This window comes from Pygocentrus nattereri, chromosome 7, assembly GCF_015220715.1.
Source record: "Pygocentrus nattereri isolate fPygNat1 chromosome 7, fPygNat1.pri, whole genome shotgun sequence".
NCBI lineage: Eukaryota > Metazoa > Chordata > Actinopteri > Characiformes > Serrasalmidae > Pygocentrus > Pygocentrus nattereri.
The window spans coordinates 13,061,138-13,077,354 of NC_051217.1; the positions used below are offsets into that span (position 1 = coordinate 13,061,138).

Sequence of the window (16,217 nt, forward strand, 5' to 3'; positions counted from 1 at the left end):
AACGGTGGAACTTAAAATAAAATGGCATTTTTGAAGCAAAATAATGTCTTTTTGGCCATCACACTGCGGTGGTTTGAGCTTGTACAGTGTGGTGTGTGCTGTTAGCTGAACAAAACTCTTAATCACTGCACAGTTTGTTCTGAGGCGTCCCACTGATTTCCACTGATCATCACTTGTCACATGTTCTGAGACCTTATCTTGATTGTGATTGGGCCTAATCACTGCTACGTTATGTCTGCGACATCCCCCTGACTGTGATTGGTCCTCATTATTGCATTGTTCATTCTGAGACTGCCCCCATGACTGTGACTGGTCCACTACATGCAGCGGGCCTCTCAGTTTACTCTCAGCGTAAACTGGGTATATTTACAACAGCATGTTTGACGATACTTTGTTTTCATTTATTCTTGTCGTTGAAAGTAAAATCCTGGTTTTCAATTTTGCACAGTGCCTTTAAACACATTGAAGGGGGGTGGGGGGTTCTCTAATATGTCTGCCTTAGAATCTGTATAAACTTATCAGTGTGGAAGCAGGTAGAGCTGCAGGAGGGGAATTTGCTTTTGATGACGTTTTTATTGACATAGCGACCAAAGTGAATAAAAGTGCAGCTAACACTTCAAAAGATCCATTCTAAATCTTCTGGGTGTCTGGTACTAGTTGATATTTTCTTGTGTATTTGTGTATTTGTAGTTAATATTACTGCATCTGCTGTCAGCACAGTAAAATTTAAATGAGCTAATTATCTAAAAATTCTTATTTTATAAATATAGCCCAAAGTCACAATTTGAACCATACTTTTCCTGTGTCGTTGACTTAAATGGTAAATCAGTGGCTAGAAGTTTGCTCAGTTGAAAGTGTAGCAGGTATTAAACACTGGCCCACACATCTGGATTAAATTAGCCCTCTGCCTCATTACAACAGGCATGGAGGGTCAGTGCACCAGTTGATGGCTGAGGTCATTATCTACCAGCTGTTTCCAGAGGAAGCCCTGGAAGATATTCATTAGATTGGGCTGTAATAAAAGATTTAAGGGAGTGCTTCAAAGAGTTTATCATTTTACTGCAGGTTTTATTTCTGTGGGTGGGCATTTCTGTAGTGAAGGACTGAGGATATATTTTGAACATGGACAAACGAGAGGAAGGCTGTGTTTAGGGTGTAGGCTTTAACAATGGGCCCCACTGACCGAAATGGTGTACCTAATGCACGAGTTTAATGAACGTCAGGTTTGAATTGTAGCTGATCTGAATGTCACTGCAAATTAGAACGCAACTGACCATATTTAATTTGAGTAGCATGAATAACACTTGGGTTGCTTTGAAAAGTGCTTAGCATTCGTGGACACAGAGGCACTTGAGAATGCTGCATGGTCAGTGGTTCAGAAAGACAGTGAAAGACTTCACAAGCATGTGGCCAAGCCCTAGATTGGTGGTACTTTTTTAACAATAACAAAGTGAATTACTCCATTGGTCATTGCCAATAAGTTTGGTAAAAAGGCAAAAAAAGGCTGAATAAATAAATGAATATAAAGTTCAAAAGTGAACCTAGGAGTTATCTTTTTGGTTGGCCCCCAGTATGGCTACACAGATTCTGAGAACAGAGTGGAATGAAGCCAGGCAGGTAGTGCCCAGTGACTCATTGAGATGTGTAAATTCCCTCTGACAGCAGATAAATGGACAGTCCCTGGCAAACCGCCCTGTACCACTTTGTGTGGTGCCACTTAATTGGACTGGCCTAGTTCACTTTCTGCCCACACTGTTAGGACAGGCTCTCTGTTCAAAGCACTAAAATCGCTTGATCGTATGTCCAGCGTTCCAAGACTAATTAATGGTTGCTTACTTGGGCATCTTCATACAATATTATGGATAGAGCATATACTAAGTAGGAAAACATAAACGAAAAGAAAAATAAAGAAAATCCTAAGGAGTGAACTTGAAAATGCTAACAGTGGTTCAGATTTTGAACTCAAACCTGGGACACAGTCCCCCTTGATCTAGTTGAACAACCCCGATGTTCTTTTATCTACATGACCGCATGCAGATTTCTATACATACTGGATTTACATTATGTACAAAACTAAACCTCAAATCGTCCATTTTGCTTTTCTCACTCTCCGTTTTTCTCTGTCCCTGTGTCAGAAGCTGTGAAACCAGCCAAAGCACAGTCAGTAGAGTAGATGTGCCCCTTGCGTAGCTCTTGGCCCATGCTGAAGCGTTGGGTAGGGTGGTATCTCAAGGAGGTGTAGGCAGAGGAAGAGAGGGGTGTGCAGGTGTTAATGAAGGTTCCCCATAGCATGTCAATGCGCTGTGCGTGCACTTCATGCGTTTTGAGCGTTTCACGTCTGCAGAACCAGCCACAGCTCTTAGGCTTGTCCATTCGGTGAACTCCGTGCATTGTATATTCATTGCATTCCCCCATCTCGTGCAGTTTTGACAGGGGACTGAAGGTCATACATGGAGAGAGCTACAGTATATCACCTGCTCTAGCTCAGTAGCTTTGTCATAGCCGCTGAACAGGAGGAGACGAGAGTGTTTCACAGGATTTGTCCTGGGTAGGTCCCCCATCCTGTTAATCCAGGATAAGGGGTCACCCATGGAGAGATAAAGGGCCACAGGTGGCCGGCGGCTGCTCACTGAATCATACAAAGAGAGAACAGAGTGAGGCAGAGAGGTGGGAGAGTGAGAGGCCATGAAGTGCAGTGACTAGTGCATGACTTTGTATACTGAGAATTAACATACAGGGTTTAATACACAAAATATAATGCTATATCAGGATTGATGAGCGTCTCTCCTCTGACAAGATGTCTCTTTTCTCTCACTCTTTCCTCAAAGCGTCTCCTTCAGGTGGCCAAGTTCAGGTTACAGATCCTGTTCTTTTTTTATTTAAAATTATTGCCAAAACCTATTGAGGATTATGGTAGATGAAGCTACATTACTGGCCCCAGCTTTCTGTTAGAGTGGGTTAAAAAAAATCTTAGGATCTCAGTTTTGCTACATGTTGGTAGGTGATAGGTGATGCTCTACTGTCTGCACACATTTACAAGTCATTAAATTGGACTGAATAAATGGGGACAAAATGGGTTCAAATTTATACAAATTAACCCTTGACATCTATGGTTGACCATAGGGCCTTTTGAAGGCTTAGCTACTTTGTTGTCCATGCTTTTGCACATATACATGTTAATACAGGAATTGTAGGAGGAAGACTGTCTTATTAACACTAACTGATGACCCAAAAGTGGCCAAACATCTGGTAATTTGGTTGTTAAAATTAGAAAATAATATACATAGGAGGTGGTGGTAATTACAATGGCGTATGACTTCATAGACTGGAGGGAGATACGCATCTACACAGCTGTTACAGACGCCTCTGGTGGAAGACAGTCATTGTATCAGAGACATCCCTCAGAGGAAGCAGTGTGTTTAGTACTAATTACAATAACATGCACTGACGTTTTGTTTTTGTTTTTTTTTTCACCTGAAGAGAAAATATAATTTCCAGTAATATCCGTCTGATTATTTCAGTCTCTTGAGTTTCTTGTTGTGTTCCTTTTTTTCTCCTTTGATATTCTTAGTAGAAAAGCTGTCTAATAAAGAAGAGGGGGGTTGAAGAGGGAGGGAGAAGGCATTGAAGAGTAGAGCCATGGGTGAAGGAAAGGAGTGAGGGAGGACCCTCTGCACTTCTCGTTTGCCATCTTCAGCCGGTAGTTTGAAACGTTGTGCTTTGTGTGAGGCCCTGTGTCATCCGTCAGCTCACCGCTCTGTTGCCATGATGTCTGCAGAGAAAGAAAGAAGAGAAGATGGGATGCCGGAGAAGAAGAGAGTGGGTGGGTAAAAAAGAGAGAAAAGGAGGAAAGAAGAAAAAGAAGGAAGAGATTTAAGAGACAGGGCAATCAGTAGGCCGCCTCTGTGAGGGCTGTGAGGATGTGTGTGCGTGTCGGTGAGGGACAGAGGGGACTTTTTTCTCAGCATGTTTTAATGAGCTCTGCAGATGATGAAGAGTGAGTCATGCCTGTTTGGGGGTGGTTTCCCACTTTCTCGCATCCCGAAGAGAACAAAGGCGAGCTGACCACCCTGTGAGTGTACTCCGCCTGTCACCCGCACCCAGATTAGACCCGACAGCGGCCCCCACTCAGGCTGACTCCATTTTCAGCTTCAATCAAATCCACACCACTGGAGAACATTCACCAGCCCATGGTGATTAATGCGCCGTACCTGCATCGTCCCCCCAGAAACTTCCCCATCATCTATTAACTCACACCCACTGATGAGCAATCCTACAAACTTACTTTTCATTGTACTTCTGAAACTCTCTGAAGCATTCAGCAGCACCTTTACAAATAAAGGTTCCTAAATGCTTCATGTCATGGACAAATAGTTCTAGAGAGGGAAAAAAAGAAAAAAAACCTTTTTGTAGGTGTAGAATCTTTAAATTATTTGGAGGCTCTTGAAACTTAGGATTCTTCACACATGCACATCTAATTTACAAAAGGTTCTTTAGGGAACCACTGATGGTTGCACTTAGCATTAACATCCAATCAAAGTGATTTGATTGTGGTGACTGGATCATCATCTAATCAACACATAACAGGTTTACACTGTAGCTTCTGCATCCAGATCTCATTTGAGCTTTATTTAAATTTTAAAAACAGGCAGGAGCAGAAGAGGCAGAGTCCATACATGCTGTGTTTAATGATTTTTATATAGATTTACAGCATTTTTACATTTAATCATATTAAAGTGGTAGACATATGCAGTGGGAGGAGTGCTGCCTGAGGATTCTTAGATCAACTGATGGGGCTTCAATTCCATACCTTACCTAGGCCAGGAACTGAACCCTAGTGAACTGTCTGAAGGGCAGTGATATTATCCTTCTATGCTACACCAAACACTCAATCTTTCTGCAAATTATGTATGTTTTCAGCCACAACTGAAGCACAGTCGAAAGAAATATATGGGTTAAAATGGTAAAAGGGAATATAAATATAGGGAAGAACTGTGTACTGTCTTAGTGAGGAAGCAAATGGCCCATATGAATACGTATTCAGACGATTAAAAACAACATGTTTAACACAAGAGATGGGAAGAATATTGAAAGTCGTGGAGGGGAAATAAATTATGATAGACAGTTAATGTGTCAGAGCTGGCTGCATTGCATTTATACACAGATCCAATCACAATGATTGACTACTTTGAGATCAGAACAGCTACATCTGAACACAGTCTGATTACCAACAAGGTTAGACTTTTTTTTTCTTTTAAATGCACATACAGACAACATCCAGATGCTCATTTAAATACCACATGTAAACAGGGCCCCAGTTTACCTCAGGAAGGATTTGTTAATTAGTTTGGTAGTTGCCTCAGGTCTGTTGGGAATAGGGGAAACCTTCAAATATGCAGGGCACTGGCACTCCAAGAGCAGGACTGAGAACCACTGTTCTATATTATCGCTCCCATAAACTCATGTTTGCACCTTTATTTTTTTATAAAGAAAAATGGTACTTTGAAATACACTGCTCAAAAAAAATAAAGGGAACACTCAAATAACACATCCTAGATCTGAATGAATGAAATATTCTCATTGAAAACTTTGTTCTGTACAAAGTTGAATGTGCTGACAACAAAATCACACAAAAATTATCAATGGAAATCAAATTTATTAACCAATGGAGGCCTGGATTTGGAGTCACACACAAAATTAAAGTGGAAAAACACATGACAGGCTGATCCAACTTTGATGTAATGTCCTTAAAACAAGTCAAAATGAGGCTCAGTATTGTGTGTGGCCTCCACGTGCCACATGAGGTCTAGCATTGTCCTGCATTAGGAGGAACCCAGGGCCAACCGCACCAGCATATGGTCTCACAAGGGGTCTGAGGATCTCATCTCCGTACCTAATGGCAGTCAGGCTACCCCTGGCGAGAACATGGAGGGCTGTGCGGCCCTCCAAAGAAATGCCATGGCGAATTTGCCAATCCTGGTGTTCTCTGGCAAATGCCAAGCGTCCTGCACGGTGTTGGGCTGTGAGCACAACCCCCATCTGTGGACATCAGGCCCTCATACCATCCTCATGGAGTCGGTTTCTAACCGTTTGTGCAGACACATGCACATTTGTGGCCTGCTGGAGGTCATTTTGCAGGGCTCTGGCAGTGCTCCTCCTGTTCCTCCTTACACAAAGGCGGAGGTAGCGGTCCTGCTGCTGGGTTGTTGCCCTCCTACGGCCTCCTCCACGTCTCCTGGTGTACTGGCCTGTCTCCTGGTAGTGCCTCCAGCCTCTGGACACTAAGCTGACAGACACAGCAAACCTTCTTGCCACAGCTTGCATTGATGTGCCATCCTGGATGAGCTGCACTACCTGAGCCACTTGTGTGGGTTGTAGAGTCCGTCTCATGCTACCACGAGTGTGAAAGCACCACCAACATTCAAAACTGACCAAAACATCAGCCAGAAAGCAGAAAGGTACTGAGAAGTGGTCCCCACCTGCAGAACCACTCCTTTATTGAGTGTGTCTTGCTAATTGCCAATAATTTCCACCTGTTGTCTATTCCATTTGCACAACAGCTGTGAAATTGATTGTCAATCAGTGTTGCTTCCTAAGTGGACAGTTTGATTTCACAGAAGTTTGATTCACTTGGAGTTATATTGTGTTGTTTAAGTGTTCCCTTTATTTTTTTGAGCAGTGTATATCATGCTGTCAGAAAAATGAACCAACATTGCTTGAATTCATATAGCATACTGAATACACTACTGAAACAGTGAGGGAGGTTAGATAACTATAGCTAGGTAATTCATGAATGAATCTCCCCCATAACATTAAACAAGAATCTAGCTCTGAATTTGTAAGACTTTGTGTGCTCTTGCATTATATTGATTTAACAGCTCCAGTAAGAATATTCTCATTTTTGTCTCACCAGGGAACAAGCAAAAATGAATAAGCTAGTTGACCATCCTTGTGGAGTCACTGAGTGAAGCGCCGCAGCGGAGGGCACATGAATGGGGCTGTTTGCTGAATGCTTTCTCTCCCGTTTTAATACTGTACCCCACAGGTAGAATGGAGTTGCTACAGCTGGATGATTCATATGGCTCTATACTCACTTGCTCGTGGGTGGGCCATTAGGCAAAAAGGCTTACTTCTGCTTGGCATATACAATTACTGCTACTTAAGGAAAACAAGCTTGGTTAACTAAAATTCTTATGAATCAATCAAAAGACATAAACACACACACACGTGCACACACACACACGCACACACACACATGCACACATACACACACACACACACACACACACACACACACACACACACACACACACACACACACACACACACACACACACACGTGCACACACACACACAGGTTTGCTAATATCCCCTGTCTCATTAAACTGGCCCAATAGCACAGTAAGTCATGTCTGCCATATGTGTCTAATACATCAGCTTCCCCTGATGATGCTAAAAGCCTGCCCGCTTGATAATGTGTGTGCATGTGTGCATGCATTTGTGCACACAGTGTTCCTTTTCACAGAGAATAACTACATGCATCTTGTCTTTTTAGCCAAAGCACCAAAATATCCTCAAACGCACTACTTTGCTAAAAGCATAAATAGGCCATTCATGTTGTCTGCACTAAAACAGAAGAAAAGTGTACTGTGGTGTTAATAATACAAGAGCGTTAATGAAACACAACTAGCTTTTGTGAAAAACAGCAAAAAGCCATATTAGTTAAAAATACTGCTGAAGTTAGCAAACATTACTGCCGCCTTTGTCATTTCCCACGGCTCTCTGAAACAAGGACTGTTTACAAACAAAGTCCCTTCGCATTTCGGATGTGGCCCGCCATACCACAGGTGCTTTAGGTGTGTGTGTGAGCGTGTGTGGAGGGGGTGGGACAGATGCAACACCTGGTTGCCCTCTCGTGGGTTACCACACTCGCAGCTGTGGCCTAGCTGAACACAGCAGCATGTGCAGTACGACAGTCCATCTAAAGCACGGCGTCCCAAAGGAGGAAAACTTCCACTCTCAGTCATGTTCGCACCGAGTGACAACACACCCCACACAACACACCCAGCTTCAGATTCAGACAGTGAGATAGGCAGAGTTTAAATTGGGATTTCGGAAGTGGGTGTCAACAGTGTGTAAACAAGATTGCTCACTGATATCATGAAAACGTGATTCAAACTGATATATGTTTCTGCCTTAACTACTATCTAGCTAGGTGCAAATGTGCACTCTTAACTGGCAAAAGAGTAGGCTAAACATCATAGCTATGCAATCAAATTTATTAAACATCCATATTTATATGCAATAGGCCTAATGCATGACCAGATTTTTGACTGAGCTTTCTTAGTCATAACATGTGTTTCTGGCTATTGATTGAATGCACTGGATTTCTGGATTGGATCCGGATTTAAGTTAAGCATTAAACATTAATAGACTTTTATATAGTTTGAATTTCTTACAGATAATAGGCTATGACCCAGATCTGCTGCATTAGTGAACTCATAAGCTCTGGAACTTCAATCAAATCCACACCACTGGAGAACATTTTCCAGCCCACAGTGATTAATGTGCTGCTCTTGAGCCAGAAACTTCTTCCCCCTATTAACTCACACCCACTGATGAGCAATCCCACAAACTAACTTTTATCTGACTGTTCAGCTTTGTAAACACACCAGAAAGGCAGAATGTACAGTAGAAAGAAAAAGAAAAAAGGACAGGTTGAAAGATACTGATTTGGTGGAAAAATAATCAGTCTAATTACATCATTATGTATGTTTTGAATATATGGCTATATGTTTTGAACATAGTTTTAACATAATATTAGTTGTACTTTTTGGTTGAGGATGTTTTTTTTTCTCATCATTTTTGCCCAATACATAAAAAACTTCTTAGTGGTCATATGCGGTCGAACTTTAGTGTAATTTGGATGGGATTTGTTCTCCTTGAAGAGGTGGGGTAATGTCTGCTTATGACAGAATATCTATAATATCTATGACAGAGATGAGAGTCGCTACTTGATTTATGATCCTCCTTTACTCCGGAAAAGAGAAGGAAATGTTTCATTTAGCCATTATTCTATTTATCCCAACCATCTGCCTTGTGTTCCCAGTGCATACACTGTATCATTAGCATTATCTCAGGAATTTATAGTAAACAGTAAACATTCCTGCATGAAATCTGTAATTCTTTACATATTAGGTGGGACAGTAGATATAAGCTTGACTTTAGCCACAGATAACACAAGTAAGCACTTCTTTGAGTGCCTCCATACTTAAGAAATTCCTTTTCCAAATAACAAAAATGTCAAGGATTAGTATAACCTGAGGTTATATCTACCACTTGCTTTATAGAGGGCAAAAAGCAGTGTGCAGTCAGTAAATTGACTGACATGTCGGAGTCAGGTGAGAGTAAAAGTTACATTACCCTAGCTCCTACCACCCTACCTGGTAAAACTAATCCTGTTCAAACAGTGTCATATCTCAAGTAAACCTGTCAAACTTTTTGTTTACTATTGGCTACTAAACAAAATAAATCAGATTATTCTCAACTCTTTCCAGATGATCTGAATCAAGGAGGTTTCAGTCATTTTTCACTCTCACAGAATTCATATGCTTGCTTTATAATGTGAGAAATTGGGGTATGGAATAAGAACATTTACCCCTGAAATGAAAAAAATGAACAAATTGTCAGAATGTCTTCAAGTGAAAAAGATATATTTTGATATGGTCCTTCTGGAGATGCTAGCACCATTGGTGACAGAGCGAAAGACAAACTAATGCTTTTGACCTTTGTCAAAGAGTTTAAGCTACTGGGACACAGCAGATCTGTTATCATGTTTCTTGGCATCAAAACAGACAACAGTGACTGGTGAGGTGAGTTCATGTTGCTCTGAAAAAATCTACAAAAATTGAGGGCAAATATTTACTATCTGAAAAAGCACTTTGGTACGCATCACATAATGTTTGCATCACTATACTGATATATGAACTAATCACAACTAAATCATGCTCAATGTGTAAAGGCCTTAAAGCATCTCTCACATTATACACGAAGAAACATGATAATGTACATAATCTCTCTCTATTAATCTAAATATTTAATCTGCCTTTATATATTTGGACGTGAGTAGCACTGAACTAACATCACACTTTGAGTGCAGCACGCCGGAGCGTTCCAATGTGACCTCTTAATAGAATATAAATAACAATGTGAGTATTTTGTTTTCACGGTTTTGGATGGAGAGGCCAGAGTAAGTGAGGAGAAGGGCCCTGTGAGAAGCTCCTAACCCAGGTGCAAGCATCTGAGCTTGCTGTCTCATCAATAATTGACAGCATCAAACCAATCAGAACAATTTGCTCCCCAGAAGTGAAGTGCTCGAGCAGGCTCGAGGTGCTTAATCATTAATGAGGCAATTAGCTGAAACAGTTACACCTGGCCCGAGTCGTTTGCGGAGGGCCCGCTTGTCTGACGCTACACTAGAGGACTCTGGGATATTGAATGACAGGAGTCCTAGCAGGGTCATCTGTCGACGACTAAAGTGGTGCCTGACACCTCGACAACACAGCCCCCACTTTCATCCAGCCACACTCTTCCGCAAGCTGAGCACGAGCAAACAATGTTAGGCCGTTGCCAGGGAGGAGTGAAAGTCTTGGAGGTTGTTGCTGAGGAGCAGGTCCATTTAGGTTGTTTCCTGGATAAAGCCCACTAAGGACACATCCTGATGGACAAGCGCCGCATTGATCCGAGTGGCAGCATGCAAACACGGGAGGAAGAGCAACAAAACAACAACGCCGACATTAACAACAAAGCAAGCCTTTCTGTTTGATGCTCTTAGATTCCGGATTGTTGTCGGCGAGAGAAATCAAAGTCCTGAGAGAGAGACCTCCACAAAGAGCCATTGATTACCCATACTGGAAACATTCTATTGATAATCTGGATTTTTGTTGTAATTTATTTATTTTTTAATAGCTTCTTCAGCTTTTTTTTTAAAGGTCCAGGGACTCCCTTCATCAAACAGCTTTCATTTGTTGGGGGAAACTATGCAGTGCTCCCATGCTGAGCCTGTATGGATCCACTTTATTCTTTCACTCTGACATGTCTTAAGTACCGTTCGGATGGGATTAGATTGGCATGGAGAGGTTAGGAAATGTAATTATTATAATATAATATTAAAATAATTTATATTAAATGTAATTATTGGCATTCCTCTGTAATTTCAGTGTCATCGGAATCCACATTGGCAGTCATTTTTACAGACTGCGGGCCAGATTCCAGATTTATTTAAACTGTATAAATAAATAAATAAATAACCCTGTGAAAAGTCTGGCAGAAGGGTCCTAGACAAAAAAAAACAGTTAAATAACAGTAAAAGCATGTGTTCTCAAAGATAGAAAAATCTGTAAAACAGTAATTAAACTTCTGAGAAATTCTGCCTTTTCCTGCAATTCAGCAGTTTCACTAGATATTCTGACATACAAAATAATTATAGTGGCAACCATTAAGATATTAAAATAATCATATGTTGCTGTAAAATAAGGGGGTGAGTTTGTAAATTTACACTCTGTGTAAATTAACAACAATAGTGGTAACAGTACAATACAGTATGTATAACTTATTTACCTGCATTTATTTTTTGTTTTTTAGGAGCTATTAAATTTAGTGAATATATTTACAGTATATTATCGAGGTCTGCAGTCCCATAGATTTCTATGGGACTAATATGGGACTGCAGACCTATTCTATGGGACTTTCATTTGCAGGAGGGAGCGGGCTGAAGTGTGCATGGACAGAAATCCAGAAAATTTAAAAATGGCCTAAATAAAGTAATGACAGTTCAAATGAAGTTTCGGTTGCAGGTGGGAGCGGGACCAATGACTGTAAAACACAGTTTTTTGTGTTTTTTCTGAAACATGAAGGCAAATAATTCAAGCCAATATGTATAGTTTTTCCAATAGTAACAGTAAAAAATGAAAAATTAAGAAAAACTAAAATTTTGGCAATGATGTTGACCACTGATTGTAAATTCCAAGCTAAACACAGTGCTGATAAAAGACTGAATTCACTGAAGAAACAGCTAGGGTAAACCATCATTCTTACCCCATGCGGACTCGTCAAATGTCCTGTGATGAAACTATATTACCTCACCTCCCCATGTGAATCCAGTCCTGCATAGCACTTATATGAAATACATGAGCTATAATCTGAATGAGATCACTAGACTGTTAGATGACACTTTAAATTCTAATGTATTTATTATTGTACAGTCTGATATGCTGTCAATCTGCTGATGGCTTGCTTTACTGATGCTACATGGTTCCCACTGAACTCGTGGGTGTGAGGGTGTGTCAGGGTGTCTTGCAAATGATAGAGACTTCCGATCTATTTTTGCTTAGTTTTTTCCTTGATCACACTTGAGGTAAACGATGAATAACAATGTGTTTACATGCTTCACTCACATTTTCTCCTTCAGAACTTAATCAGCTTAATGCAGCTTGATTTTCAATACAGTGGATTTAGCAGTTATGGAGGGATTAGGGACGAGACTATGACAGAGCAACCTTCATCACGTACAGTGTTCTGAAGTATATTTTCTTCAAAAGGTTCAGTCACCTGTGATTATGCTATTTATGGATCTAAAGGCATTTTTTATTATATCAGACCACTAGATGCCTATGCACCAATCATTCAGATGAAATCATATGAAAAAGTGAAAGATGTTAATTTGACAAAAGTATTTACAAAAAAAAAACAAAACAAAAAGAAAAAACAGTTTGTCTTAAGATTTTAATGAGAGTAAAGTCTATATACATTCTGTGATATTTGAATATAGCTGACATCATAATGTCTTTGTAATGCTCTTATTAAACTTTATAAGGCCAATAGCTAGTTAATAATGGACTGCATATTACTACCTCATTGAGAAATACATAGGGTGAATCATACATCATTTATTGTTAATGGAGACTTCCAACTACTACTTTACTAAGACAATCTAATGAGACTCTATCTAACAGAATCTAACAGATTGACAGGCATTAACTACAAGGCTAATAAGCAGAACTCATGCAGAATCTCTGTTCCAATAAAGCCTATACACTAAGACTTTCTAGTGTATTGGATGAGATATAAGTTTAAATGTAAACTACAAATTGCAATGTATTGATAAATTACTCTTAAACTGTTATTGATATAATGTATTACTGTACTGGTAAACCTTTGCATTGCAATGTATGAGCTATAAATAAAAAAGTGTTCACACATGTTATTGCTTAATTAAGTATTAATTATCATATAGTTACCCCCTACTGGCTTGATAAGGCTTAATAAATGCATTGTAAGGTCATTATAATGCTCCACTCTACTGAAGAGGTACTGAAAAATCACATGAAAATGCACAAAGCAGAGCATTCACATTCCTGAAAATGTGTGTAACAAGGTTTTGCATGCAAAAGTTCCCAAAAAATGTTATGTAGCTTTTGTAAGTGACAATAAGTTAAAACTTCCTCTACAGAGAACACATGGCATGTTTTAATGCACAATTACTGCTTATTTGCTGAATTGAACATATTGGGGGAAAATTCTAAAAACATATTTTTTTTTAAAAATACAACATAAAGTAAATACAACCATAGTTCCAAAACAGATGGGACACTGTGAAAAATGTAAATAAAAACAAAATGCAATGATGTGCATATCACTTAAACCTTATATTTAATTGAAAATGCTCCAAAGACAACACGTCAAATGTAGAATTTTTATTGTTTTTTTGAAAAATATATACCCATTTTGAATTTTATGCCAGCAAGAAGATCCAAAATAGTTGGGACAGGGGCGATAAAAGTTTGTTAAAGTTGTGTAAGGGTTAAAAAATATATATATTTTTCAAAAAATAAAAATAAATAAAATTTCTCAGTTTTGCACACCATTGTTTTTGTTTTTATTTACATTTTACACATCATTCCAACTTTTTTGCAAATGGGGTTGCAGAATATGTGTTTTACCATTTGCAGAGAAAGAACACATTGAAGTTTAAGGGGCTATTTTCACGTCAATCAACTAAACATGTAATTTGATTAGGGGCACCAGAGCTTTCGCACACGGCTATTTCTGCCATTTCTCTTTATGTCCTTTGTTATATTACTTCAGCCTTGATTTATACAGTTTTAAAAGAGTTGCATCACAATTAATTAGATGCGATGTTCACCCGTGTTCTTTATATATTGACACTTGTGATGATACTGTTGATGTAGACGCTATACGTTTAATGATCACAGCTCAGCTTTATGGTGCTCAGTGGATCAGATAGCAGATAAATATTTGCAGGGAAGAAATCTGCCGTTCCACTTCTGTCAGCGATAAAGCTAGCACCTATGTGTATTGAGATAAGCATGTGATTAAAATTGTAAATCAATATTTATTAAGAGCTGCGTCAAAATCAATGAAAAAGGCAGGCAGAAAAAAGTTAGTGTGAAAGATCAGGAGTACAGTGAGGATGCACAAAGTTGAAAGAAAGAATTTCATTATATGAGGTAACCGGGTAAGTAAATAGGCATGTAAATATATTTACGTGGCAAAATAAACCCAGAGCAACCACATAACCACAGCTTTCATGGTCTTGCTGACAGTGACGACTGAGCATACATACTGTAGTACAAATAACCTGTTACTGCCTTTCATCTTAAACCCCAACTTTTCTGAGTACATGAGGGGAAAAAAAAGAGCGGAAACGGTGCCGTCAAATAAAGTGCCTAGCTCTGTCAAAACACATCAGCAACCAGTGGTAGGACCTGGAGGAGCTCCAGCAAGGTCAAAATGCACTGAGTCCTGATCTAATGTTCCTGATTGGCTCTTCACCTCAGCAAGACTTTTGGGCTCCACACGCTGTAGAGGGAGGAGTGCAGTGTTCCAGTGCAGCAGTCTGTGAAAGTGTTCAGGGAGGAGGTTCAGTGTGGAAAGAGCTGCCTGATGTTACTGTCACTGAGCCGCTCTGAGCCTCCAAAACAAACCCTCTACTCACTCTTAGCTCACGCAAACCAAGGCCTCAAAACCTGCCTGAAATAACAACTCTCAAATGTGTGTGTGTGTGTGGATGTGTTCACACCTCCAACTGTCTACAATAACCACTACTGTTCTCTGTCTATCTGTTTCTCTCCTTTTCATGTAGACAACATATAGTAACACATACAAACTTATTGACTTATATGAACAACCCCCAGACAACACCTCCACACATACCCAAACAAACACTCAGGATGTAACACATCCAGACAAACAAATATTCTAAAAGACCTCCTCTCAGGTGCATACCTCTACACTACATCCAGTACTGTGCCAAAAGTCAACCAACCTCTACTTATTTAACTTCAGTCAAAATAGCCATTAATTGGCAAGTTATTAATTTTTCAGTGTCAGGAAAAAAGCTGGAAACAGATTTAACACACAATTACACAGAACCTTTAACAACTAAGTATACTGTGAAATTTTTAAGCATTTAGTATTTAGTATTTATTCTCTTTACCTTTACTGCCTTTTTTACAGCTTTCATTCTTTTTGGGATACTTGCTTTCAGTTTTTCAAAGAAATATGGCAGGAATATTTTTCAACACCTCCAAAGTTCAGTCTTAGAAGTTGGTTACATTTTTCTGCTTCAGGTGATCCAAATAATCCCAAGCACAAAGATTTTGAGGTCGGGACTCTGGGGTGGTCAGTCCACAGCTCTAAGACCACGAGTAGCTTCTTTGTTGTTTTAACTTGCTCAGTAACGTTTTGTGTATATTTTGAGACACACATATTGAAACAGCAAGTATTGAATATATTGCATTAAACACACAAATGTTTGCATCCTTGCTTGAGGTGGATCATTGTTTTACCAATAAACAAAGACAAAATATGGATGGAAACACATTTGCCAAATAAATAATGTAAACATGAATAGAAGAAAGTCATAAGGCTTCTCACAGTTCTGTTTTTGCAGGGCAGCATCTACAAAACACACTTTTACCTCTTAAAAAAACAACAACAAAAAAAAAACCAAACATATAAAAACAAAACAGTGATATTGGACATTTTATAGTCCACTGTGTTTGTGTTCTGTCTCTATTCTTTCAATGTGAAATACAAAAATGAAGTCATAAAATAAAAAAGCAACAATAAGCTGCTCAACATTAAAGACCTGCATGTTCTTACAAGTGTTTTTAGGAAACTGGTGTACAGAGGTT

General features: G+C 39.5%; 1 protein-coding gene across 2 annotated transcripts in view; it reads right to left on the reverse strand.

Annotated features, from left to right (window-relative positions):
• Positions 1 to 3,658: 3,658 nt before the first annotated feature.
• The window catches only part of mafa (v-maf avian musculoaponeurotic fibrosarcoma oncogene homolog a (paralog a)), a 129,547-nt gene continuing 116,988 nt past the window's right edge, over positions 3,659 to 16,217 (reverse strand). The window contains exon 3 of one of the 2 annotated variants that reach the window (XM_017709240.2): positions 3,659 to 3,772. The gene's annotated coding sequence lies outside the window, so the exon portion shown is untranslated. The remainder of the gene's footprint in view (positions 3,773 to 16,217) is intronic. The other variant, XM_017709159.2, reaches the window with a different exon arrangement.